The 24,722-nt window shown below is 44.8% G+C and overlaps 1 protein-coding gene across 2 annotated transcripts in view; it reads left to right on the top strand.

Annotated features, from left to right (window-relative positions):
- Positions 1-3,416: 3,416 nt before the first annotated feature.
- Positions 3,417-24,722, top strand: part of LOC132808373 (gastrula zinc finger protein XlCGF7.1-like) — a 29,947-nt gene continuing 8,641 nt past the window's right edge. Inside the window, exon 1 of one of the 2 annotated variants that reach the window (XM_060822120.1) lies at positions 3,417-3,690. The gene's annotated coding sequence lies outside the window, so the exon portion shown is untranslated. Of the gene's footprint in view, positions 3,691-18,631; positions 18,779-24,722 lie in introns of those variants that run through there. The other variant, XM_060822119.1, reaches the window with a different exon arrangement.

A 24,722-nucleotide genomic window follows, 5' to 3' on the forward strand; every position in this document is an offset into this window, starting at 1 on the left:
GGGAAAGAATACACTCAATCGTTCCAGCTGCATCCTTTACCCGGTCTGGCCTACACGTGACTCCAGACCCACAGCAGTCTGGTTGACTCTACACTGCCCTCCCCCCACTGGCAAAGGAGCGGGGAGAAACTTACTTGGAGACAGGGTATGGGTTGAAATTGCTGAGTGAGGCAATACTTCCTCCGGGTTACGGCTGTACTAAGGATCCAGTTACAAAGGGACAACTTGGTGCTGATCAATAGTAAAGACAGTGAGGGGCGGGGGGGTAGGGACAGGGGAGGTGTGGTGTGTGCACTTTCACCTTGAGCTGTTCAAAAAGCAACTACTTTTTCTTTGTCTTTTTGCTGGGAGGGATCTGAAGCTGTAAGAAAGTTGGGTTGCAATAAAGGTTACCTGAACTTACCCCCTGGCTCAGACTCTCATTGAAAGCTTTGAGCTCCAAGAGGTTTTTGTTTTAAAGCTGCTCATTTCTTTCAGCCTCCTGTACTAAGTTTAGAACATAGAACAATCCAGCGCAGAACAGGCCCTTCGGCCCTCGATGTTGCGCCAACCTGTGAGCTATTCTCAGCTCATTCCCCGACACTATCCCAAAATCATCCATGCGCTTATCTAAGGATTGTTTAAATCTCCCTAATGAGGCTGAGTTGACTACCTTAGCAGGTAGGGCATTCCACGCCCTTACCACTCTCTGTGTAAAGAACTTACCTCTGACATCTGTCTTAAAGCTATCACCCCTCAATTTGTAGTTATGCCCTCTCTTGAATAAGGGCACAACATTTGCAATCCTCCAGTCCTCAGATACTAAATCCGTCGATAATGACGACTCAAATATCAAAGCCAAAGGCTCTGCTATCTCCTCCCTAGCTTCCCAGAGAATCCTCGGATATATCCCATCCAGCCCAGGGGACTTGTCTACTTTCACTCCTTCTCGAATTGATAACACCTGTGCGTAACTAACCTTGATCCTTTCGAGTCTAATATCTCGTACCTCATTCTTTTCCTGAGTGAACACCGATGAGAAATGTTCATTTAGCACCTCTCTGATCTCTACAGGGTCCACACTCCACTTCCCACTTCTGTCTTTGACTGGCCCTATTCCTACCCTAATCATCCTTTTATTCCTCACATACCTATAGAAAGCTTTCGGGTTCTCCTTTATTCTATTTGCTAAAGATTGCTCGTGTCCTCTCTTTGCTCTTCTTAACCCTCTCTTTCAATCCTTCCTCGGTGATCTGTAATTCTCTATCGCTTCATCTGTACCATCTTGCCTCATCAACACATAAGCCTCATGGAACAGCATCATAAGATACAGAACTTATATCAAAATATCAAATGTCATGCAATTAATAGAATATATTGAACAAACTTAGATAGTCTTCATCTCTTAGAATGGGTGCGGGCTTTGGTTCATTAATATGTAACAATGTTCTTGAGTTGACTTAAGGTTTTATAAAAAAAAAGACATCTCCGCTCAGACAATGCATTAAAGGTGTGAGATTTGAACCTGTCAGTATTCCAACCTTGAATCAGACTGGTTTTGTTTCCAAAGTCGGAATTTGTAAAATATTAGATTGTGCGCTTTTTGAACAAAATTGAATGTATCTGCAAATATAATTCTGCCAATACAAATTCACCCCAAAGAGTTGTGTGTGAGTGCATGAGAGAGTGTGCATGTGAGTTTGTGTGAGTGTGCGCAGAAGTGTGCGTGTGCATGCTTGGGAAAGGGAAGTGTGAGGGAGTATGAGGCTGAGAGTGTGTTGAGGGGTGTGTGTGTGTCTGTCTGTCTGTCTGAGATAGAGTATGTGTGTGAGAGAGATGCTTAATCAAAGCAAGGGGTTGCATTTTTGCTAAAACAAGGACTTGTACAGATAATGATCGGGCCATGAATCGTGTTAGAGAGCAGACAGACATGGGGGAGGTGGGGGGTCGTGGTGTTCAGGTACATAGTTCTGTGGAAGTTGCATCACTGCTCGACAGAGTGGTTAAGGCGGCATTTCGCAACATTCCCTTCATTGTTCACACCATTGAGTATAGGGATTGGGACATCATATTGAGGTTGTACAGGATGTTGGTGAGGTCACTTTCAGAGTACTGAGTACAGTTCTGGTGGCCCTGTAATAGGAGAATACTATTAGAGAGGGTTTAATAAAGATTTACCAGGATGTTGTAAGGACTGGAGGGTTGAATTATAAGGAGACTTTATTCACTGGAGCACAGGAAGTTGGGGGTGACCTCATTGAGGTTGATAAATTCATGAGGAGTGGAGGCAAGTGAATAGCAAATGGCTCTTGTTTAGCGTAGGAAAACTCAAAACTCGGGGGACTTTTTTTTAATGTGAGGAGAGAGATTTAAAAGGAACCGGAGGGGCAACATTTTGAAAGAGGGTGATTTGCATGTGGAATGAACTTGCTGAGGATGTGGTCGATGCAGGTACAGTGACAACATTGAAACAGCATTTGGATGGGTACATGAATAGAAAGGTTTAGAGGGATATGAGCCAAATGCAGGCAAGTAGGACTGGTTCAGTTTGGAATCCTGGTCGGCATGGACGAATTAGACCGAAGTGTCTGTTTCTGTGCTGTATACCTCTATTGAAACCAGTCAAATTCTGAAAGGGGCTTGACAGGATAGATGCAGATAAAATGCCCCTTTGTGGGGAGGGTCACAGAATCCCGACAATGTGGAAGTGGACCATTCAGCCCATCTATTTCACTCTGTAATCACTCTAGTATCCCACCTATATCCAACCCCTTACGCCGTATTTTCCATGGCCAATCCACCCTAACCTGTATATTCCTGGTCACTATGGGTAATTTAGCACGGCCAATTCTCCCTAACCTACACTCTAATCTGTAAATTACCTTCTCAAGAATGTAATTTAAATGCAGAGTTTTTCTAAGAAAAATGTCAGTTTGACTCAACATTGGAACACAGACAGAATTCACACCTATTGTCTCTACTTATAAATAGAGTAACGTCTCTTCGAAATGTAGATTCATTTAGATATAACTGCGTCACTTTACATATTAAGACATCCCTTTGAATGTGCCACATCCCTTTGAAATGTAATCTTGTCCATTTACATCCCTGTATTTGCGGAAATACCCGTTAAAATGTCCATGTCCCTTTAAAATGCAGATTGCCCCCTTTAGATATGAGGCCGTTCCGTTAGATGTCGGAATATCTGTTTAAATGGAGCCGTGAGCTTTCCCAATGTAGACAGGGCTCCTCGAAACGTGGCAGTGTCCCCCCTGCAGCTGCAGAGCGAGACAGGAGAGTTTGTTTTTGTGAATGAGCAGTTGTAGCGCGAGGTGGCTGTTGTTTGGTGACGGTGAGGCTCCCCCGGCCCCGCCCATCCCCCCGTGCAGACGTCACGCGGGGGTGAAGGCGGTTGGGAGGAGAAGTCGCTCGAGCGGGGAAGCGGCGGCCGTTAGGAAAATGGCGCCGTGCGGCCCGGGGCAGACCCCCGTCACTGGTCACCGCCGCCTTCCTGGTGCAGCTGCTGTGTCACGGCCACACCGGCCGGCTGTACAGCAGGCAGGAGCCGGTGACCATTCTGGAGGCGGATGGGGTTAAGGGCCTGTTTGGGAACTGGTCGGCCGCCTGGGTGGTGGAGTTCTACTGGTCGTGGGGCGGCCCCTGTGTCAACTATGGGGCCACCTGGAAGGTACTGGGCCCGGGAGGTGAAAGGTGAGGCAGGTTGTGGGGGGGACGGAGGGGAAGGAATGTGGGGCCTGTCCTGTCATAGTCACATTTTACACTCACTTTCCATCTGCTTTTACTGGCGCTTGTGCTGTTTACCCCTCACTGTTTGTTTTAATCCTTGTGCTGTTTACCCTTTGCTGTTACTTGTGCAATTGCTGAGGGTAGTGTGTAAATACTAGTGAAGGATACTATGCACCAGCATGTATGTGTTCCTTAGTCATTCAAGGGGCAGGACCTGTTGAAAATGGTTAGTAAAGCATATGCTGCACTCAGCCTTGTTAACATGGATTTGGTTTGTTATTTGGAAGAATATACTTTTTATTTAGAGTCATAGAGATGTACAGCACAGAAACAGACCCATTTGGTCCAAGCCAACCAGATATCCTAAATTAATCTAGTCCCATTTGCCAACACTTAGCTCATATCCCACTAATCCCTTCCTATTCATGTACCCATTCAGATGTGTTTTAAATGCTGCAATTATACTGGCTTCCATTATTTCCTCTGGCAGTTCATTTCATACATGCACCACCCTCTGCATGGAAAAGTTGCCCCATGGGTACCTTTAATATCTTTCTGCTCTCACCCTAAACCTATGCCCTCTAGTTGTGAACCTCACCCCTACACTGACGAAAAGACATTTTCAAAAAAAAGTGAGTAGCCAGACAAAATGCAAAAGCTATAAAATGTTGGGCCACATGGGGGAAAAAGAACTGTGGCTCTACCCTTTATTTCTCCTCTCGGTATTTGAATTCTTAACATCTGTCAATAACACCAGCATTGCCGCAGAGCATATTGTGTCTGCTCCTTGGTGTGAACAACAGCGCACCTGCCTGCTGGTGTCACCAACACATTATCCATGCTCCTCGCTATCAGCAGAAAAGGCAGCATCACTTATTTCTGTTCCTAAAGGTCTTCCCTTTATTCTTAAAGCTGTGCTCTCTGGTCCTAGTCTCTCCTACCAATGGAAACATCATCTTCCCAATGTCATTGCACTGTGGGGATGAAGCCCTACCCTGTCCGGTAATTTCTGCTGGTAAGAGAGACTAGGCCTCCAGGTTAGAGGGAGTAGCTTAACTGCTTTTCCCAGAGGGTCGTGAATCTATGGAATAGTCTAGATTAGTGGTGCTGGAAAAGCACAGCAAGTCAGGCATCATCCGAGGAGCAGGAAGATCGATATTTTGGACAAAAGGCCTTCATCAAAATCTATGGAATACTCTGGCCAAAGGAAGCAATAGAGGTAGCTTCATTAAGTACATTCAAGACCCAGTTAGGTGGGTTTTTGCCTGGCAGTGGAATTAAGGGGTTCCTTGTGATGGTGTAGGGAGGAGGAGATGAGACGATGGATAGATCAGCCATGGTCTTCATGATTGCGGAGCAGGCTCACTTGTAGCAACTGGAGTGAATCCAGGGAGGGAGCAGACTTTGCGACCTCAGGTATGTACTTTGGTTACCCAGGTGAGGAGGGACATTAGGACAGGCTGGGACTGTTTCCCATAGCGTGCCAGAGTCTGAGGAGTGACCTTATACACTTTTATATCGTCATGAGGGACATGGATAGGGTAAATAGACATAGTATTTTCCTTTGGATGGGGGAGCACAGAACTAGAGGATAATAAGTTTAGGATCGAGAGTGTGGTGTTGCAGCAAGTCAGGCAGCATCCCAGGAGCAGGAAAATCAACGTTTTTGGGGAAAAGCTTTTCATCAAGAAAACGTGTGTGTGAGTTTGTGTATAAGACTGTGCATCAATGAGTGTGTATTTGCATGTGTACATGCTTGATAACGTGTGATTGCGATGGAGAATGAGCCTTCGAGAGGGTGTGTGTGTTGAGAGGATGGTGTATGTGTATGTCTGAGAGAGAGCGTGTGTATGATGGAGGGGTTGCATTTTACTAAAATAAAGGAGGGCAAGACTTGTACAGGTAATGTTAGAGCCTGGGTCGTGTTGTAGAACAGAGACCTAGGGGTGTTCGGGTTCATTGTTCTTGAAAGTTACATCATTGATAGACGGGGGTGAAGAAGGTGTTTTGCACGCTTGCCTTCATTGTTCACATAAGTAAAACCTACCTCTTGCAAAAATGCCATCCCATATTCCCAATTCCTCCGCCGTATCTGCTCCCAGGAGGACCAGTTCCACCACAGAACACACCAGATGGCCTCCTCCTTTAGAGAACGCAATTTCCCTTCCCATGTGGTTAAAGATGCCCTCCAACGCATCTCGTCCACGTCCCGTACCTCTGCCCTCAGACCCCACCCCTCCAACCGTAATAAGGACAGAACGCCCCTGGTGCTCACCTTCCACCCTACCAACCTTCACATAAACCAAATCATCCGCTGACATTTCTGCCACCTCCAAAAAGACCCCACCACCAGGGATATATTTCCCTCCCCGCCTTCCGCAAAGACTGTTCCCTCCATGACTACCTGGTCAGGTCCACCCCCCACCCCCCCCTTACAACCCACCCTCCCATCCTGGCACCTTCCCCTGCCACCGCAGGAACTGCAAAGCCTGCGCCCACACCTCCTCCCTCACCTCCATCCAAGGCCCTAAAGGAGCCTTCCACATCCATCAAAGTTTTCCCTGCACATCCACCAATATTATTTATTGTATCCGTTGCTCTCAAGGCAGTCTCCTCTACATTGGGGAGACTGGATGCCTCCTAGCACAGCACTTTAGGGAACATTTCTGGGACACCCGCACCAACCAACCACACCGCCCGTGGCCCAACATTTCAACTCCCCCTCCCACTCTACCGAGGACATGGAGGTCCTGGGCCTCCTTCACCGCCGCTCCCTCACCACCAGATGCCTGGACGAAGAACGCCTCATCTTCTGCCTCGGGACACTTCAACCCCAGGGCATTAATGTGAGCTTCAACAGTTTCCTCATTTCCCCTTCTGCCACCTCACCTTAGTTCCAAACTTCCATCTCATCACTGTCCCCATGACTTGTCCTACCTGCCTATCTTCTTTTCCACCTATCCACTCCACCGTCTCCCCCCACCGTCCCGACCTATCACCTTCATCCCCTCCCCCACTCACCTATTATACTCTATGCTACTTTCTCCCCATCTCCACCCTCCTCTAGCTTCAGGCTCTCTGCCTTTATTCCTGATGAAGGGCTTTTGTCCGAAATGTTGATTTTACTCAGCTCCTCAGATGCTGCCTGAACTGCTGTGCTCCTCCAGCACCACTAATCCAGAATTCATTGTTCACCTGCTGAGTACAGGGGTTGGGACATCATGTTGGAGATGCACACAGAAAGTACTTTACTCAGAGGGTGATAGATGTCAGGAATGCATTGCCAGCAGAAGTAGAGACCCGGACGGTAGATTCATTTAAGGTGCATCTTGGGGGGTGCGTGGGGGGGAGATATCCAAGATGGCAGCGACCCAGCAAGTCTGAGTCTGTAGTGCTCTTCCCAAGCCTCAGGCAAAGTGGGCTGTCTGCCTCCACCACACCTGCCAAATTATTTAAATAGCTTTCATTTAAATACAGCTAGTTATTTTGCACCAAACTTGAGCAGTTTCATGCCCCGTTAAAATGACTAAAGGAAACAATGCTCGCAGTACATAGGAACCGCTCCCCAGCTGCAGCAGAGGCGTCTGCAGCTGCCCCAGGGGACTTAACTATGGTGGCGAACCTTGTTGCAGTGATTTCTAAGTTTGAAGAGAAGATCGACCCCTTCATAGAAGAGTCCAGGAACAGGTGGGAGTCGCTCTCGGTCGCGCTGCAGAAGCACGACTGAGATATTAAAAGAATCGAACGTCGAGTTTGAGAGGCGGAGCCAAAGGCCGCGACTTCCGAGGCTGCTGCAGAATCAGCCGTGGGTCGGGTCCGGACTCTCGAACAGCAAGTCCGGGCCTTGGAAGATCATGTCAACGTAAAAATATTTGTTTGCTGGGCCTTCCCGAACGGGAAGAGGAAGGCCAGCTTACAATGTTTCTGGAGCAGTGGCTTCCGCAGTTATAGAATCTGGAGGCTGGATCAGGCCAGGTCAGGGTAGAATGGGCCCACCGGGTTGCAATACACAAGCCTGGCTTGGACCAGCGCCCCCACCTGGTCCGGTTCCAACTGCAATGCTTTAAGGAGAAGCAGATGCTCCTGGAAGCTTCCAGAAATCTTGGGAAAGATCCCCAAGCCTTGATTTACAAAGGACCCAAGATTATGCTGTTTCAGGACTTTTCCCCAGCTCTGCTCCAGAAGAGGAGGGCGTTTAAGGGATTTAAACATTCAGTACTCCCTGCGCTAACCAGCGGCGCTACGTTTTAGCCGTGAAGGGTCAGTGTATAACTTTGGATCACTGGAGAAGGCCAAGGAAGTTTTGGACTCTCTTAGATAAATTGTAAGAGTTAACTAGTGTGGTGAATGATGTTGTTCTGCCCTCCCCCTTCTCCGGTTCACCCTTTTTTTTCTTTTATAACTTTATTGTTTAATATTATCTCCAGGGAGTGGGGGGTGTGTGGCTTATTTGTTCTCCACTCAGCGATTTTCCCCTTTTTTTTTGTAAGTATATATAGGCCGGGTGGTCTAGTAGATTTAGGTGAGGTGGGGTCTCTGCTTTGTCTTATTTTTTTCTCTTTTAAAGCTGGGTTATTTCCCCCTGTCATTTTGTATTACCATAATTAATTATTATCTGCTGAGACTGTAATTTTATAGTTTTATATGTTTATACCTGGTATTAACATCACCAAATACATCTAGGTATTGGGGTGGGTGGGTGGGGAGAGGAGGGTAGGTTACTCACTGTTAACTTTAGCTTGGTCGTACACTTGAATTTTCTTCGCTTTATTATGGGGTGCCTGGGTCGAAGGTGGGGCACTGGTCGGGAGAGGATATGATGGGTTTTCAGAAAGGAAGTGATTTCCCCGGACACGAGGGGGAAAATCTCCGTTTAAATGTTATGTTTTTTTTTATTTTGAAATAGTTTTTTTATTATATTAGTGTGAGTGTAATAAAGAATCTCTATTTTTGTGAATTTTCTATGGACCATTCTTGGGGTGTTTTGGATGGTGTTTCTCCTCCGGGGGGTCTCGGACTTGCCTGGACGATTATGGTGAGTCATTCGATTAAATGGTGCACCTGGAATGTCAAGGGGAGTAATTCTCCAATCAAAAGGAAGAAAATATTATCAAACCTCAAAAAAGAAAGGGTTGATATAGCTCTTCTACAGGAGATCCATTTATTGGATAGAGGACATTTGAAATTACAACAGAGTGGATTTGATCAGGCCTTCTTTTCTTCCTTCAGCTCAAAATGTAGGGGAGTAGTCATTCTTATTTGGAAGAATCTTCCTTTCAAAATCCGAAGTCAGATAAAAGATGAATCTGGACGATATATACTAATTGAAACCCTTATAAATGGAGAGGAATATGGGATTTTAAACCAGTATTGTCTCCCGGCGCATCATTTCAAATTTATAACGGAAGTCTTCTCCATACTGATGGCTCTCGGTGTTCGTCATACAATTATAGGGGGAGACTTTAATTGCATTATGGAGCCAGAAATAGACAGGATTCCCAAGAGTACTGCGGGTGGATCCCCCCGATATAGACAATTGGCGGATTTGAATCAAGAATTAGGATTAGTAGATGTGTGGAGGTGCCTCCACCCACAAGGCAGAGATTTCTCTTTTTACTCTAATCCACATAAATGTCACACTAGAATTGACATTTTTTTGCCCCCTTGACTTCTTTAAATTCCATATCATCCTGTAAAATAGGTGATATGATAATTTCTGATCACGCTGCTGTGTACGTGGAAATCAAGGCTACGAACAGTGAGGCATCCCCCTGACATTGGCATATGGATTCCTTCTTAATGAAGGATAGTAAATGTGCAAAATATTTTTCTTGAATTTAAAGCTTTCTTTGAAATCAATTCAGGTACGGCTAGTAATCCGTCAATGACGTGGGAGACTATTGAAGCTTATGCGCGAGGTCTGACCATTTCATACATTGGAAAGGGAGAACAACAGCGTCTACTTGAGGCTCGCTTAAAAGCAGCTGAAACAGCATACGCTGACCAACCTTTTGTTGCCAAATTACAAAGAATTACGGCCCTTGGGACAGCTCTGAATACCATGCTCACCCAAACGGGAAATATTTGCAAAACAAAGATTATATGAATTTGGCGATTAAACTTGGTAGATGCTTAGCATTTCTCGCAAGGAAGAAAAGGGCCCTTCAAGCTATCACGGCTATCAGGGAAAATGGTGGTTCTCTGACTCATGATCCTAAAAGGATCAACACAATCTTCAGAAAGTTTTATTCTGATTGCAGGATTGTGAAGATAGAGCCAGGAGGATGCAGTCCTTTTTTAAAAGCCTGGCCTTTCCGGACTTAACCCCGGAATAGGTATTGGTCCTGAATGCTCCCCTAACAACCCAGGAAATACTTGATGCAATCAGGCAATTTCAGAGTGGTAAGGCACCTGACCCAGAGGGCTTTCAGGTTGAATTTTACAAAGAGTTCACAGAAGTATTAGCTGGCCCACTTATGGACGCATGTAACTACACAAATAGTCAGGGCTGCCTCCTGCCTTCACTGAAAGAGTGAATATCTCCCTTATTCTCAAAAAAGGAATGGATCCAGAAGATTGTGCATCTCGCTAACTGTAGATTTTAAAGTTCTCTCTCAAACATTAGCATTGAGGTTAGAGAGGGTACTGCCATATATCATAAAAGAGGAGCAGACTGGGTTTATTAAGGGCCGTAGATCATCTGGTAATATTAGAATAGTAGTCTGATTGGACGCGGAGAAGGCATTCGACAGGGTTGAATGGTCATACCTGTTCTATACATTGGAAAGGTTTGGTGTTGGAAATGTATTTGCCAAATGGATCTCAACACTGTATAATGATCCCAAAGCAGTTGTGATCACCAATGAATTAGGCTCAGATAGCTTCATTATGGGTAGGGGCTGCTGTCAGGGATGTCCCCTCTCACCTTTGCTATTCACGCTAATAATTGAGCCACTGGCGAAAGCGATACAGGCTGACTCTAATATAAAGGCCTCGAGGGTTGGTACAGGAAAACATAAAATTACCCTATATGCAGATGATGATCTCCTTTTTCTTAGTAATCCTCTGATGTCCGTGCCTCACTTAATCCAAGTTATTAATACAGTTAGTGCATTTTCAGGCTACAAAATTAATTTTTCAAAATCGGAGGCCATGCCTCACTAGTATGTCCCACTTATTGGATGGATCCCACTTCCCCTTTCGGTGGTCTCTGGAGGGTTTCTTATACTTAGGCATTTTTATCACTCCAGTATCAATTTTGTGCATCTATTGGAAAGGGTAAGACAGGGCCTTCAATGTTGGGACGACCTTCCAATTTCCTGGCTAGGTAGAATAGCCCTAATTAAAATGAATGTCTTGCCTCATCTCTTATACCCTATGAGAATGCTTCCGGTGGTGCTGCCGAGGTCGGCACTGCGCAGATTGTATGGTTGGCTGGGTTCTTTCATCTGGAATCCTAGACAGCCCCTCATTAAGCTAAGGAAGCTACAGCTTTCACAGGCAAGAGGGAAGGGCTGGATTTTCCATACTTCAGGATGTATCAGTTAAGTTCCTTGTTAAGCTACATAGCCGATTGGGTCACATCTGAACCGCAATCAATCTGGATGGACATCGAGGCTTCTCAAGTACAGTGCCCTATTATTAACCTCTTATTTTTAGATCAGATGAAAATCACTACGGACCACTGTAGAAACCCTACAGTACTAAATACAATTAAAGCTTGAAATATAATGCAGCAAAACGAGGGTAATTCACATAAAACATCCCCCTATACTCCTATAGTGGGGGCATGGGGTTTTCAACCGGGGCTTACAGATGCCACATCCAGATCCAGGGGGCTCTCCTGTTTAGGGGATCTGCCTGAGAAGGGGGTCCTGATGTCTTTTGAACAGCTGCATCAGAAATTTGGATTACCTAATGGAGACCTCTTTCGATACTTTTGCATTCTAGACTACATACAGAAGACGACTACGTTATTAGATGTTCTCTATAAATCAGATAGAGAACGTAGAGTGTTGTGGCCAATGGGTGTACCCTCGGTCAGAACTCTTTATCATTTATTACGTGATGAAGTGTCGGAAGATATGGACTGTCTGCTTAGAACATGGGATCAGGATTTGGGGCTGGAAATTTCTACAGAAATGTGGAATGACATCTGGGAAAATGCCAAAAAAAATCTCCATTTGTAACAGAACCCCGGCCATTCAGTTAAAGATACTTCAGAGGGGCCATGTGGCACCGGAAGGATTGGCAAAATTTAGGGCAGGAGCATCTCCCATGTATCCCAAATGTAAAACAGGTGGGCGTTCTTACACACCGTTTATGGACATGCCATAAGATCTGCAAATACTGGACCATAGTAGTAAACACCCTGACAGAAATCTTGAACGGAAATTACAGTAGATCCAGTATCTCCTCTTCTGGGCTTCTTGAGCTGACCTTCTCTGGCTGTGCACAGGAGGAAATTATTTTCCATTCTCTCCTTCTATGCAAGGAAAAATATCTTAGTAAACTGGGTGGCAGAGGGCCCTCTAGGACTTCCGAATTGGCACAGATTAATCATGGAATGTATTCCCCTTGACTTCCTTACAAATATGGTGCACCAAAAAATTGAATTATTCTATAAAATATGGCAGCCCTTTTTAAATTCCATCAATACAGATATTTCGGCCATTCTTTGAAGGGCTTTCATCTAGTTGAGGTAGCAGTTCTGGCTGGTCTGGGGCCCCTTGGGAGAGGAATCCCGCATGATTACGGTTTTATTGCGACTTATGTTAACTCATTATGAGCGTGTACTTCACTACTTAATTACTATGTTATCCTTTTTTCTTTTGAATAATGTAAGATATTTGATCATACACTCTGGTTAGTTATAGGTTAGGTTAGTAGTTAGTTGAGTTTTGTTTTTTTTCTTTTTTTTCTCTATCTCTTTTTGTTTGACAGGTTTTGGCTATTTTATTTAAGATTTAATTGTATATTAGTGTTTGTACTTGTGTTTTTTTATTTGTAAACTTGTAAAAACATGTTAAATTTTCAATAAAAAATATCTATAAAAAGAAAAGGTGCATCTGTCTAGATGCACGAGTAGGTGGAGAGCAGCGGGATACAGATTCAGGAATTGCGCGATAGGTTTAGACAGGGGATTTGGATTGGCTTAGGTTTGAAGGGCTGAAGGGCCTGTTTCTGGATTGTAAATTTTCTTTGTTCTATGTTGAGGTTGTACAGGATGTTGGTGAGGCCATATTTTTGGAGTCCTGAGTACAGTTCTGGTCACCCTGTAATAGGAAGAATGCTATTGGAGAGGGTTCGGTAAAGATTTACTTGGATGTTGCCAGGACTGGAGGGTTTTAGTTATAGGGAGAGGCTGGGACTTTTTCACTGGAATGGAGGAGGTTGAGGGATGACCTTATTGAGATTTGAAAAATCATCAGGGGTGAGGGTAAGGAGAATAGCAAGGGGCATGCGCGGTTATGTCGAGCCGTGGGGTGGGAAGGTGAAACAAAATTGTGGCTCTATCCTTTTTTCCTCCTTTTGGCATTTGGCCAGTTGAATGTGTCAGTTACACCAGTATATCTACAGAGCCTACTGTGCGTGCTCCTCGGTGTCAGCAAGCACTGCGCATGTTCACCAGTGTCTGCAAAAAAACTGCACATGCTTCTGTCTGTCTGTAAAAATGGTGCATGAATTTCATTTGTCGGACCAATGAGGAGCACTGGAACACCGGAAGGAGAAGCCTGGTCCTCCTACCATTCAGAACAGCCCTATTGTCTGAATCTGAGACGTCGATTTTCCTGCTCCTCGGATGCTGCCTGACCTGTGGTTTTCCAGCACCACTCTAATCTTGACCCATGAGCTTCTGAAGCTGCTGCTGCCGCTCATCCCTCTCTCTCTGAATGAAGATTGAGATTCATCCAAGATTGTAATTTCCTTCCTCTGTCCAACTGCACTCTCTTCTCTCACTCCCTTTTCTATTTCTTTTATTTTCATGCTGGGATCCAATTGTTGACTTGCAGCAACTGAAAAGAAAGGGAGTGAATCCAGAAAGAGGCCAGACTCTGGAAAAGCTGGTCCAAGTCTGTGCCTCAAACACCTGACATGTGCAGTACCACAGTGTGAAGTTATAGCCTTTGCTGTGGAAAAAACATCACAAATGAGGTGTATTGTTTAAATGGTGACATATTGGGAAGTGGAGAAAGTGAGGACTGAAAATGCTGGAGATCAGAGTCAAAATATGTGGCGCTGGAAAAGCACAGCAGGTCAGACAGCATCCAAGGAGTAGGAAAGTTGACATTTCAGATACGAGCCCTTCATCAGGAAAGATGTGTGAATATGCAAAGGGGTCTCAGCGTCCTCCTACACCAGTCACTGCCAGTTGTCAGACAGGTGCAGCAAGCTATCAGCAAGGCAAGTGATATATTAGCAATAGGAATTTAGGTTAATGGTGGGGATGCCTTCCTGCAGTTAGGGGGTCATGGAATATATTCAAGGCTGAATTCATATCATTTTTGAACAACTGAGAAGTGGATGGTTATTGGGGAAGGCAAGAAAATAGTTTTAAGGCTAGTACAGAACAGTGACAGTCATACAGCATAGAAACACACCCTTCAGGTCAACTAATCCATGCTGACTATATTCACAAATTAAACTAACCCCACCTGCCTGTGTTTGGCCCATATCCCTCCGAACCTTTCCTATTCACTTACTGATCAAAATGTATTTTAGACATTGTAACTATTCATTCCACACACCAACCACTCTTTTTTTTAAAAAAGAAAGTGCTCCTCATGTCTTTAGACTAGTTCTACTCTCACTTTAAAAGTTTTCTCCCTAATCTTGAAATGACACCTGCCATTCACCTCACCTATACCCCTCATGACTTTTTAAACCTCTCTAAGGACATCTCTTAACCTCCGATGCTCCAGTGAAAAAAGTTTCAGCTTCTGCATCTCGATGTAGGGAGATCCATATCCATTTGTGATCTGTTCAATGCTGGTGCAGGCTTAAAAGACCAAATGGCTGACTCCTGCTCCCAATTCTGTGTCTTGGACAGCAAGAGACTATAAGACATAGGAGCAGAAAGTAGGCTATTCAGCCCATCAGGTCTGCTCATACCATTCAATTGTGGCTGATCAGTTTCTCAGCGCCATTCTGCTGCTTTCTCCCTGTCACCCTCGATTTCCTTCAATACTCAAGAACTTAGCTATCTCAGTCTAAATATCCTCAGTGACCTGGCCTCTGCAGTCTTCTATGCCAATGAATTCCATAGATTCACCATTCTGACTGAAGAAGTTTCTCTTTATCTCCATTCTAAAAAGTCTTCCCATTGCTCTAAAGCTGTGCCCTCGGGTCTTAGTTTCTCCTATCAATGGAAACATCTTCCCAACATCCACTCTGTCTAGGCTGTTCAGTATTCTGTATGTTTCAATTAGATCTCCCCTGAGTGTGGGCCTGTTAATCAGCATGAACCAGACCCTTCAGGATGAGGTACAGCAGGGATTAGGTTCAGCAAATTGAAAATGGAGGGAGTGTGTGTGGGATGGAGATCTTCAGCTTCTAAGGAATAAGAGAGGAAAGAGTTCACTTTAAATTAGAATTGATTGGATGGGCTGATAGGCTAAGGAGGGGCAGATGGAGTTGAACTTAGAGAAATGTGATGTGTTGCATTTTGGTCAAGCAAGCGGGCAGGACTTAGACACGGGGAGTGTTGCAGAAGAAAGAGACCTTGGATTGCATGTTCATAGTTCCTTGTAAGTGGAGTCGCAGGTAGACAGGATAGTGACGATGATGTTTGGTATGCTTTCTCTATTGGTCAGAGCATTGAGTGAAGGAGTTGGGAGGTCATATTGCAGCTTCACAGGACATTGGTTAGGCCACTTGAGGAATATTGTGTGTAATTCTGATCTCCATCCTATGGAAGGATATTGTGAAACTTGAAAGGGTTTGGAAAAGGTTTATAAGGCTGGTGTCAGAGTTGGAGAGTTTGAGAGAGAGGGAGAGGCTGAATAGGCTGAGGCTGTTTTCCCTTAGTGTTGGAGGCTGAGGGGTGACATCATAGAAGTTTATAAGGGGCATGGATAGGGGTGAAAAGCCAAGGTCTTTTCCTCCGGGTAGGAGAGTCCAAAACAAGAAGGTAGAGATTTGGGCTGAGGGGGCAAAGATTTAAAAGGGACCTGAGGGACCACTTTATCTTAGAGGGTTTTGCATATATGGAACGAGCTGACAGGAAGTGGTGGAGGCTTGTACAATTACAATATTTAAGAAGCATCTGGATGGGTACATGAAGAGGAAGGGTTTTGAGGAATATGGGCCACATGCTGGCAACTGGAATAGATTGATTTCGGATATATAGTTGGCATACAGGAGTTGGGTGGAAGGATCTGTTTCTGTGGTGTATGACTCTAACTGTCTTCAGTGAAAGCAGAAGTGTGGTTTTGAAGACCGGGCTTTCAGAGCAGCCTTCAAAGATGTTTTGCCCTGACTGGGACCGGAAGAAGATACAAGGAAATCTTTCATTTGTGAGACAGCAAGCAACTAAGTGAGTACATCTGGGAATTTGGGAGAAAGTGGGAATTCATTGCACTTTGAGGGTGAAGCCCTACCCTATCCCATCATTTCTGCTGGTGGCTGAGACTAGGCCCCAAGCTTTGGGGGAGTAGATTTAGGACAGAGATGAGGAGGAGGAAGTGAGGGCTGCTGCTTTTCCCAGAGAGTCGTGTATCTGTGGAATTCTCTGACCGAGGAAGCAGGCTCCAAAATGCCCCGGTCCTAACTCTTCGACTTGACATACCCATGACTGTAAGCTTTGAAGTGTTTTGGTTAACCGATGCAAATATTTCCCACTTGTCCAACAATCCAGCGTCAGCTGTTTCAGTCATTGAGATGGTTTTGATTCATCTACTAAATAAATCTACTCTTATTAGACAATATTCATGACAATGTATGGGAGGTGATACTATATGAGCAATTTGTAGCCAAGTAAAAAAGGCCAACCAGGCCAGGAGGTGGTTAACAAACCCAGGGCATCCCTCTTAGAGTATGCATCTTGTTTGTTTACAAATTAAACAGGCTTCAGATCTTTTCCTAGCTGCTTTCTGAAAATCTGGGTGCTACCAGGTTTGTGAGTGTTAACAATAATGTACATCATCAACTGAAGTAGGCAGCAGCCTAAAAATGTGTTGCTGGAAAAGCGCAGCAGGTCAGGCAGCATCAGAGGAGAAGGAGAATTGACGTTTCAGGCAGAAGCCCTTCTTCAGGAATGAGGAGGGTGTGCCAAGCAAGCTAAGATAAAAGGTAGGTAGGAGGGACTAGGCAATAGGCAGCAGCAAAAAATGAACACAAACCAGTTCAGCAAGGGTCACCCACATTTTGGTTTGTGTATTGAGGGAGTACCCTTTGAGGCCCTTGCGATATCAGTACCATACCCAGGGTAATGTGCATTGAAACCAGATTATGTAGTGTTAACTTTTCTGCAAACTTCTGCCTGTGTGTGTATCTCTGTAACATTTTGCAACTTTCTTCATATCTCAGTTTGTCAGCTTTTGTTTATTCCTTCCTTTCAAGGCTAACGAAGCACACGCTTTCCAGAACAGTCCAAATTAGGGAGATGAGCCTCCTAAGTCCTGGCTATGACACATAGCTGCTTAACCAAGTGTGCAAACTCTCAATATCTGTCAGCCGTCCCATTTGCAACTCAAACACTGTTTTCAAAGTAAGTTGTTCGTGTCTCTGCATGAGTCCACAACCCGGTGAAATACAACGGAGTCTTTAATGCTTTCCCAATGTGTCCGGTGCCAAATTCATTCAAGTCTGAATGTCCTGAAGCGAACAATTATACTTCAGATTTCTACTACCCAATTAAAACTAATGTTGGGCACTCTAATGGATCGGGGGCATTTTATATAAATAATTATTCCCTCCGGTGTGGAAACGGCCCTTCAACCTAAAAAGTCCACACCGACGCTCCGAAGAGCAACCGACCCAGACCCATTCCCCTACACTCACCCCTGACGAATGCACCTAACACGACAGGGCAATTAAGTATGGCAAATTCACCTAACCTGCACATCTTTGGATTGTGGGAGTAAACCCGCTCAGACACTGGGAGAATGTGCAAATGCTACACAGGCAGTTGCCCGAAACAGAATTGAACCCAAATCACTCCAAACGTTACTGCTTCCAAAAATAGACCAAGTCTTTTCCCTAGGGTCGGGGAGTCCAGAACTAGAGGACATAAGTTTAGGGTGAGAGGGGAAAGATATAAAAGAGACGTAAAGGGCAACTTGTTCACGCAGAGGACAGTACATGTATGGAATGAGCTGCCAGAGGATGTGGTGGAGGTTGATACAATTACAACATTTAAGAGGCATTTGGATGGGTATATGAATAGGAAAGGTTTGCAGGGATATGGGCTGGGTGCTGGCAGGTGGGACTAGATTGGGTTGGGATATCTGGTCGGCATGGACAGGTTGACCGAAGGGTCTGTTTCCATGCTGTACATCTCTATGACACTCCAAAAGTTACTGCTTCCAAAGAAGCCTGTTGGACCACAAGCTGGAGTTGTGTAATTTTAACGCTTATCCAGGATAAAGTGGATTGGCCATGCTAAATTCTCCATCGTGCCCAGGGATGTGCAGGTTCGGGTGGATTGGCCATGCTAAATTCGGCGTAATGTGCATGACTCAGGGTTAAATGTCGAGCAGTGGGGATCGGGGAGTGGGTGTGGGTGAGTCACCCTTGGGAGGGTCGGGGCGGTGAGGCCGAGGGGCCTGTTTCCGCACTCTGGGAATTCTCTGAAGTGAGGGGTTTATGGAAAGTGTCGTCCTCCCCAACCTGCAGGGCAGCGCATGCGCAGTGCGGTGGTCCGCTGACGGTCTCGCCCCGCCCCTCGTTCCTTTAGTGACGTCACAACGCGGAAGTCGCCATGTCAAAGTGAACCTCCCTACCTTTGGGCAACTCTTCATCCTGGGAGGGAAACAGAGATGGGAGGAGGGGAAACTGTTCACTGGTAGCAACTGGAGTGAATCCAGGGAGGGAGCAGACTCCGCAAACTGAGGTATGTGTCTTAGTTACCCAGGTGAAGAGGAACTGAAGAATCGACGTTGGGATGGCGGAGGGGTAGATAGCTTTTTTGTTTTTATGTTTAAAATGCACCCGATTCCCACCAGTAACTGCAACAGCTGCAAGTACAGCACATGCAATATTCCTCATTGCAGCTTCAAGCCGGTTTTGTATCCTCTGTTCTTCCTACGCCTTGGCTCCAGCGCATTCAGTTTCCTTCCCTCATTCCCATCCCCCCGCCCTGATGTCCAAGCTGACCCTCAAAAGATTAGTTTGTCCCTCCATTCTTTTTTGTGGGTTTTGAAAACTTTCCCAATCCTCTAATTATAAGAATTGGGAAGTTATGTTGTAGCTGCACCAGATATTGGTTAGGCCACTTTTGAAATGTTGTGTGCAGTTCTGGTCTCTCTGCTAGAGGAAGAATGTTGTGAAACTTGTCAATCGTTTCAGTTGAACAGGCTGGGGCTGTTTTCTCTCGAGCGCCAGAAGCTGAGGGGTGACCCTACAAACTTTTACAAAATTAGGAGGGACATGGATAAGGTAAATAGACAAGATCTTTTCCCTGGATAGGTCATAGCTTCAGAGTAAGGGTGACATTTAAAAGGGGCAACTCATATATTCAGCAGGTGGTGCGTGCAAGGAATGAGCTGCCAGAGGAAGTGGTGATGGCTGGTACAAATACAGCATTTGAAAGGCATCTGGATGGGTATATGAATAGGAAGGGATAGAGAGACATGGGCCAAGTGCTGGCAAATGGGACTAGATTGATTTAGGATATCTGGTCGCCATGAACAAGTTGGACTGAAGGGACTGTTTCTATACTGTACATCTGTGATTCTGGCTTGCCACTAATGTTTGTCATGTCTGTATGCTCAGTTTCTCTCTGCTGTTAGTGTAAATGCCATTGTTAGAAACAAAGCTCACTTATAAATCAGCCGGAGACAAAGCCATGGAAACAAGGACAATTTATTGCAAACTTGCAAGTCCAGACACCCTGCTAGCCTGGCAAAGAGTGCAAAGATATCAGTTATGCAATCATTTTTATACACTTTGTGTGTTGCATGCTCACACCCCTTTCCCTATTCTTACCCTATCATAATCATTTAGTTCATTTCATTCCCTTATTTGGGACTAACCTTAAGACAATTACTTCACTTGTTTTTCGCTTTCCTTATCTCTGTACCAGGCTGCCCTTGGATGACTGCATTCTTTGTCTTGTTACTATAAGTTTTATTGTAAAAATACCCTTATTTTGTGGTCAGCTACAACACCCCATAGTTATTTCCTAGCTTAAAACTATATTTTTTTGAACTACTTCTTTAAAAGACCCCATATATTCATTAAAGTCTTAGCCTTAAGTATACTACATACTACAAGAATTCCATGACCGTTTGTATAACGTCCCACCCCTCCCCCATCTACAGAAATTACACTCAACTAGCACTTTCAACAACTACCTTTCTATATCGTCTGCAGCAAGCTACATTTCTTATTTTCCACACCATGATGTCTCATTTTGCTCCCCAGATCCTGTCAATAAGCACACCTGGAAATGACTCTTTGTCAATCACACAAGCAATTGTCTTTTCTTTGATACGGCCGGGTCGGTAGACTCTGATCAGCCCAGAAGGATGAGAACTCCTAGACCGCCAAAAGAATCCGCTGACTTTTACAGATTTTGCATTGTGTACATTGTTTATAGTCAGACATGCAACATGATCACATATTAACAACCAATCAGATCCCACAAAGTCCTTGTCCACTTTTGACTGAGTCTATCATAATTTCTTGTAAGCAGTCCGTTCTTGGAATTGTATTTGTCTTGTCTGGTGATTAGGGCTAAGCTGTTACTTCTGCAATTAGTGGTTAGGTTCACATTGTTGCTTTTGCAGTTGCAATTTTTTTTCACCGGATTTACGTCAGTCTATGGTTTCATATTTGTTCTGAGTCATGAGTATCTGCCTGACTCAGTTCCAACTGAATTAGCCAAGCAGAAGCCGTTTTGTGCAGCTGTTTCAGCCATTTTGTCCTACCTCCCAGATGCCCACACCCTCATTTCTCCCTTTGATCGCACCGTGATCATGGAAAGGGAAGGCTAATCCAAACAAATCTATAATACAATTCCAATTAGGTGATCATCCCTTTCTTATTTCTCAGTTCCACCCAAAAAACTTCCCTGGATGTATTTCCAGGAATATCCTCCCTTAGCACAGCTGTAATGCTATCCCTTATCAAAAATGCCACTCGCCCCTCCTCTTTTGCCTCCCTTTCTATCCCTCCTGTAGCATTTGTATCCTGGAACATTAAGCTGCCAGTCCTGCCCATCCCTGAACCATGTTTCTGTAATTGCTATGATATCCCAGTCCCATGTTCCTAACCATGCCCTGAGTTCATCTGCCTTCCTTGTTAGGCCCCTGGCATTGAAATAAATGCAGTTTAACTTATTAGTCCTACCTTGTCCCTGCCTGCCCTGACTGTGTGACTCATTTCTGTTCTTGACTGTACCCGTCTCAGATCGATCTCTTTTTCCTCGCTATCTCCCTGAGTCCCACCCCGCCTCCCCAAGCAGTTTAAATCCTCCCAAGCAGTTCTAGCAAATTTCCCTGCCAGCATATTAGTCTCCTTTCAACTTAGGTGCAATCTGTCCTCCTTGTGCTGGTCACTTCTACCCCAAAAGAGATTCCAATGATCCAAAAATGTGAATCTTTCTCCCATACACCAGCTCCTCAGCCATGCATTCATCTGCTCTATCCTCCTATTCCTGCCCTCACTAGCTTGTAGCATTGGGAGTAATCCAGATATTACCTCCTTTTTAAATTTCTACCTAACTCTCTGTAATCTCCCTTCAGAGTCTCAACCTTTTCTCTTCAATGTCATTGGTTCCAATGTGGACAATGACCTCCTGCTGGCCCCCCCTCCCCCGTGAGAACATTCTGCACCCTCTCTGAGACATCCTTGATCCTGGCACCAGGGAAACAACACACCAGTCTGCTTTTTCTCTGCTGGCCACAGAAACATCTGTATGTACCTCGGACTACAGAATCCTCTACGTTCTACGTTGTGCTACGTTCCCCTGAGAATCCATCACCCTCTACATTTTCCAAAACCGCATACTTGTTTGAAATGGGTATATCCACAAAAGACTCCAAACAGGTATGCTGTTTTGAAAAATGTTGGGGGTGATGGATTCTCAGGGGAACATAGCAATGCAAGGGGCCTAACAGGGAAGGCAGATGAACTCAGGGCATGGTTAGGAACATGGGACTGGGATATCATATCAATTACGGAATCATCGCTCAGGGATGGGCAGGACTGGCAGCTTAATGTTCCAGGATACAAATGCTATAGGAAGGATAGAAAGGGAGGCAAAAGAGGAGGGGGAGTGGCATTTTTCATAAGAGATAGCATTACAGCTGTGCTAAGGGAGGGTATTCTTGGAAATGTATCCAGGGAAGTTATTTGGGTAGAACTGAGAAATAAGAAAGGGATGATTGCATTATAGACCCCCCTCAATAGTCAGAGGGAAATTGAGAAACAAACTTGTAAGGAGATCTCAGCTATCTGTAAGAATGATGGGGTGGTTTTGGTAGGGGATTTTAACTTTCCAAACATCAACTGGGACTGCCATAGCGTTACAGGTTTAGATGGAGAGGAGAGTGTGTACAAGACAATTTTCTGATTCAGTATGTGGATGTACCTACTAGAGAAGGTGGAAAACTTGACCTACTCTTGGGAAATAGGACAGGGCAGATGACTGAGGTGTCAGTGGGGGAGCATTTTGGGGCCAGTGACCATAATTCTATTCGTTTTAAAATAGTGATGGAAAAGAATAGACCAGATCTAAAAGTTGAAGTTCTAAATTGGAGAAAGGCCAATTTTGACGGTATTAGGCAACAACTTTCAAAAGCTGATCGGAGGCAGATGTTCACAGGTAAAGGGACAGCTGGATAATGGGAAGCCTTCAGAAATGAGATAACAAGAATCCAGAGCAAGTATATTCCTGTCAGGGTGAAAGGGAAAGCTGGTAACTATAGGGAATGCTAGATGACTAAAGAAATTGAGGGTTTGGTTAAGAAAAAGAAGGAAGCATATGTCAGGTACAGACAGGATAGATCGAGTGAATCCTTAGAAAAGTATAAATAAAGTAGGAGTATACTTAAGAGGGAAATCAGGAGGGCAAAACGGGGACATGAGAGCGCTTTGGCAAATAGAATTAAAGAGAATCCTAAGGGGTTTTACAAATATATTAAGGACAAAAGGGTAACTAGAGAGAGAATAGGGCTCCTCAAAGATCAGCAAGGCGGCCTTTGTGTGGAGCCACAGAAAATGGGGGGATACTAAATGAATATTTTGGATCAGTATTTACTGTGGAAAAGGATAAAAAAGATATAGACTAGGGAAATAGATGATGACATCTTGGAAAAATGTCCAGATTACAGAGGAGGAAATGCTGTATGTCTTGAAATGGTGAAAGGTGGATAAATCCTCAGGATCTGATCAGGTGTACCCGAGAACTCTTTGGGAAGGTAGAGAAGTGATTGCTGGGCCTCTTGCTGAGATAATTGTATCATCGATAGTCACAGGTGAGGTGCTGGAAGAGTGGAGGTTGGCAAACATGGTGCCACTGTTTAAGAATGGTAGTAAGAACAAACCAGGGAACTATAGACCTGTGAGCCTGAGCTCGGTGGTGGGCAAGTTGTTGGAGGGAATCCTGAGGGACAGGATGTACATGTATTTGGAAAGTCAAGGACCGATTCGGGATAGTCAACATGGCTTTGTGCTTCGGAAATCATGTCTCACAAACTTGATTTAGTATTTTGAAGAAGTAACAAAGAAGATTGAGGACAGAGCAGTAGATGTGATCGAGATGGACTTCAGCAAGGTGTTCGACATGGGAAACTGTTTAGCAAGGTTAGCTTCATGGAATACAGGGAGAACTAGCCAGTTGGATACAGAACTGGCTCAAAGGTAGAAGACAGAGGGTGGTGGTGGAGGGTTGTTTTTCAGACTGGAGGCTTGTGACCAGTGGAGTGCCACAAGGATTTGTGCTGGGCCCTCTACTTCTTGTCATTTACATAAATGATTTGGATGCGAGCATAAGAGGTACACTTAGTAAGTTTACAGATGACACCAAAATTGGAGATGTAGTGAACAGTGAAGAGGGTTACCTCAGATTACAACAGGATCTTGACCAGATGGGCCAATAGGCTGAGAAGTGGCAGATGGAGGTTAATTCAGATAAATGCGAGGTGCTGCATTTTGGGGAAGCAAATCTTAGCAGGGCTTATACACTTAATGATAAGGTCCTAGGGAGTGTTGCTGAACAAAGAGACCTTGGAGTGCAGGTTCATAGCTCCTTGAAAGTGGAGTCGCGGGTAGATAGGATAGTTTGGATGTTTTCCTTTATTGGTCAGAGTATTGAGTACAGGAGTTGGGAGGGCATGTTGCGGCTGTACAGGACATTGGTTAGGCCACTGTTGGAATATTGCATGCAATTCTGGTCTCCTTCCTATCAGAAGAATATTGTGAAACTTGAAAGGGTTCAGAAAAGATTTACAAGGATGTTGCCAGGGTTGGAGGATCTGAGCTACAGGGAGAGGCTGAACAGACTGAGGCTGTTTTCCCTGGAGCGTCGGAGGCTGAGGGGTGACCTTATAGAGGTTTACAAAATTATGAAGGGCATGGATAGGATAAATAGGCAAAGTCTTTTCCCTGGGGAGTCCAGAATTAGCGGGCAGAGGTTTAGGGTGAGAGGGGAAAGATATAAAATAAACCTAAGGGACAGGTTTTTTCACGCAGAGGGTAGTACGTATATGGAATGAACTGCCAGAGGATGTGGTGAAGGCTGGTGCAATTGCAACATTTAAGAGGCATTTGGATGGGTATGTGAATAGGAAGAGTTTGGAGGGATATGGGCCAGCTGCTGGCAGGTGGGACTA

This window comes from Hemiscyllium ocellatum, assembly GCF_020745735.1.
Source record: "Hemiscyllium ocellatum isolate sHemOce1 chromosome 27 unlocalized genomic scaffold, sHemOce1.pat.X.cur. SUPER_27_unloc_5, whole genome shotgun sequence".
Classification (NCBI taxonomy): domain Eukaryota; kingdom Metazoa; phylum Chordata; class Chondrichthyes; order Orectolobiformes; family Hemiscylliidae; genus Hemiscyllium; species Hemiscyllium ocellatum.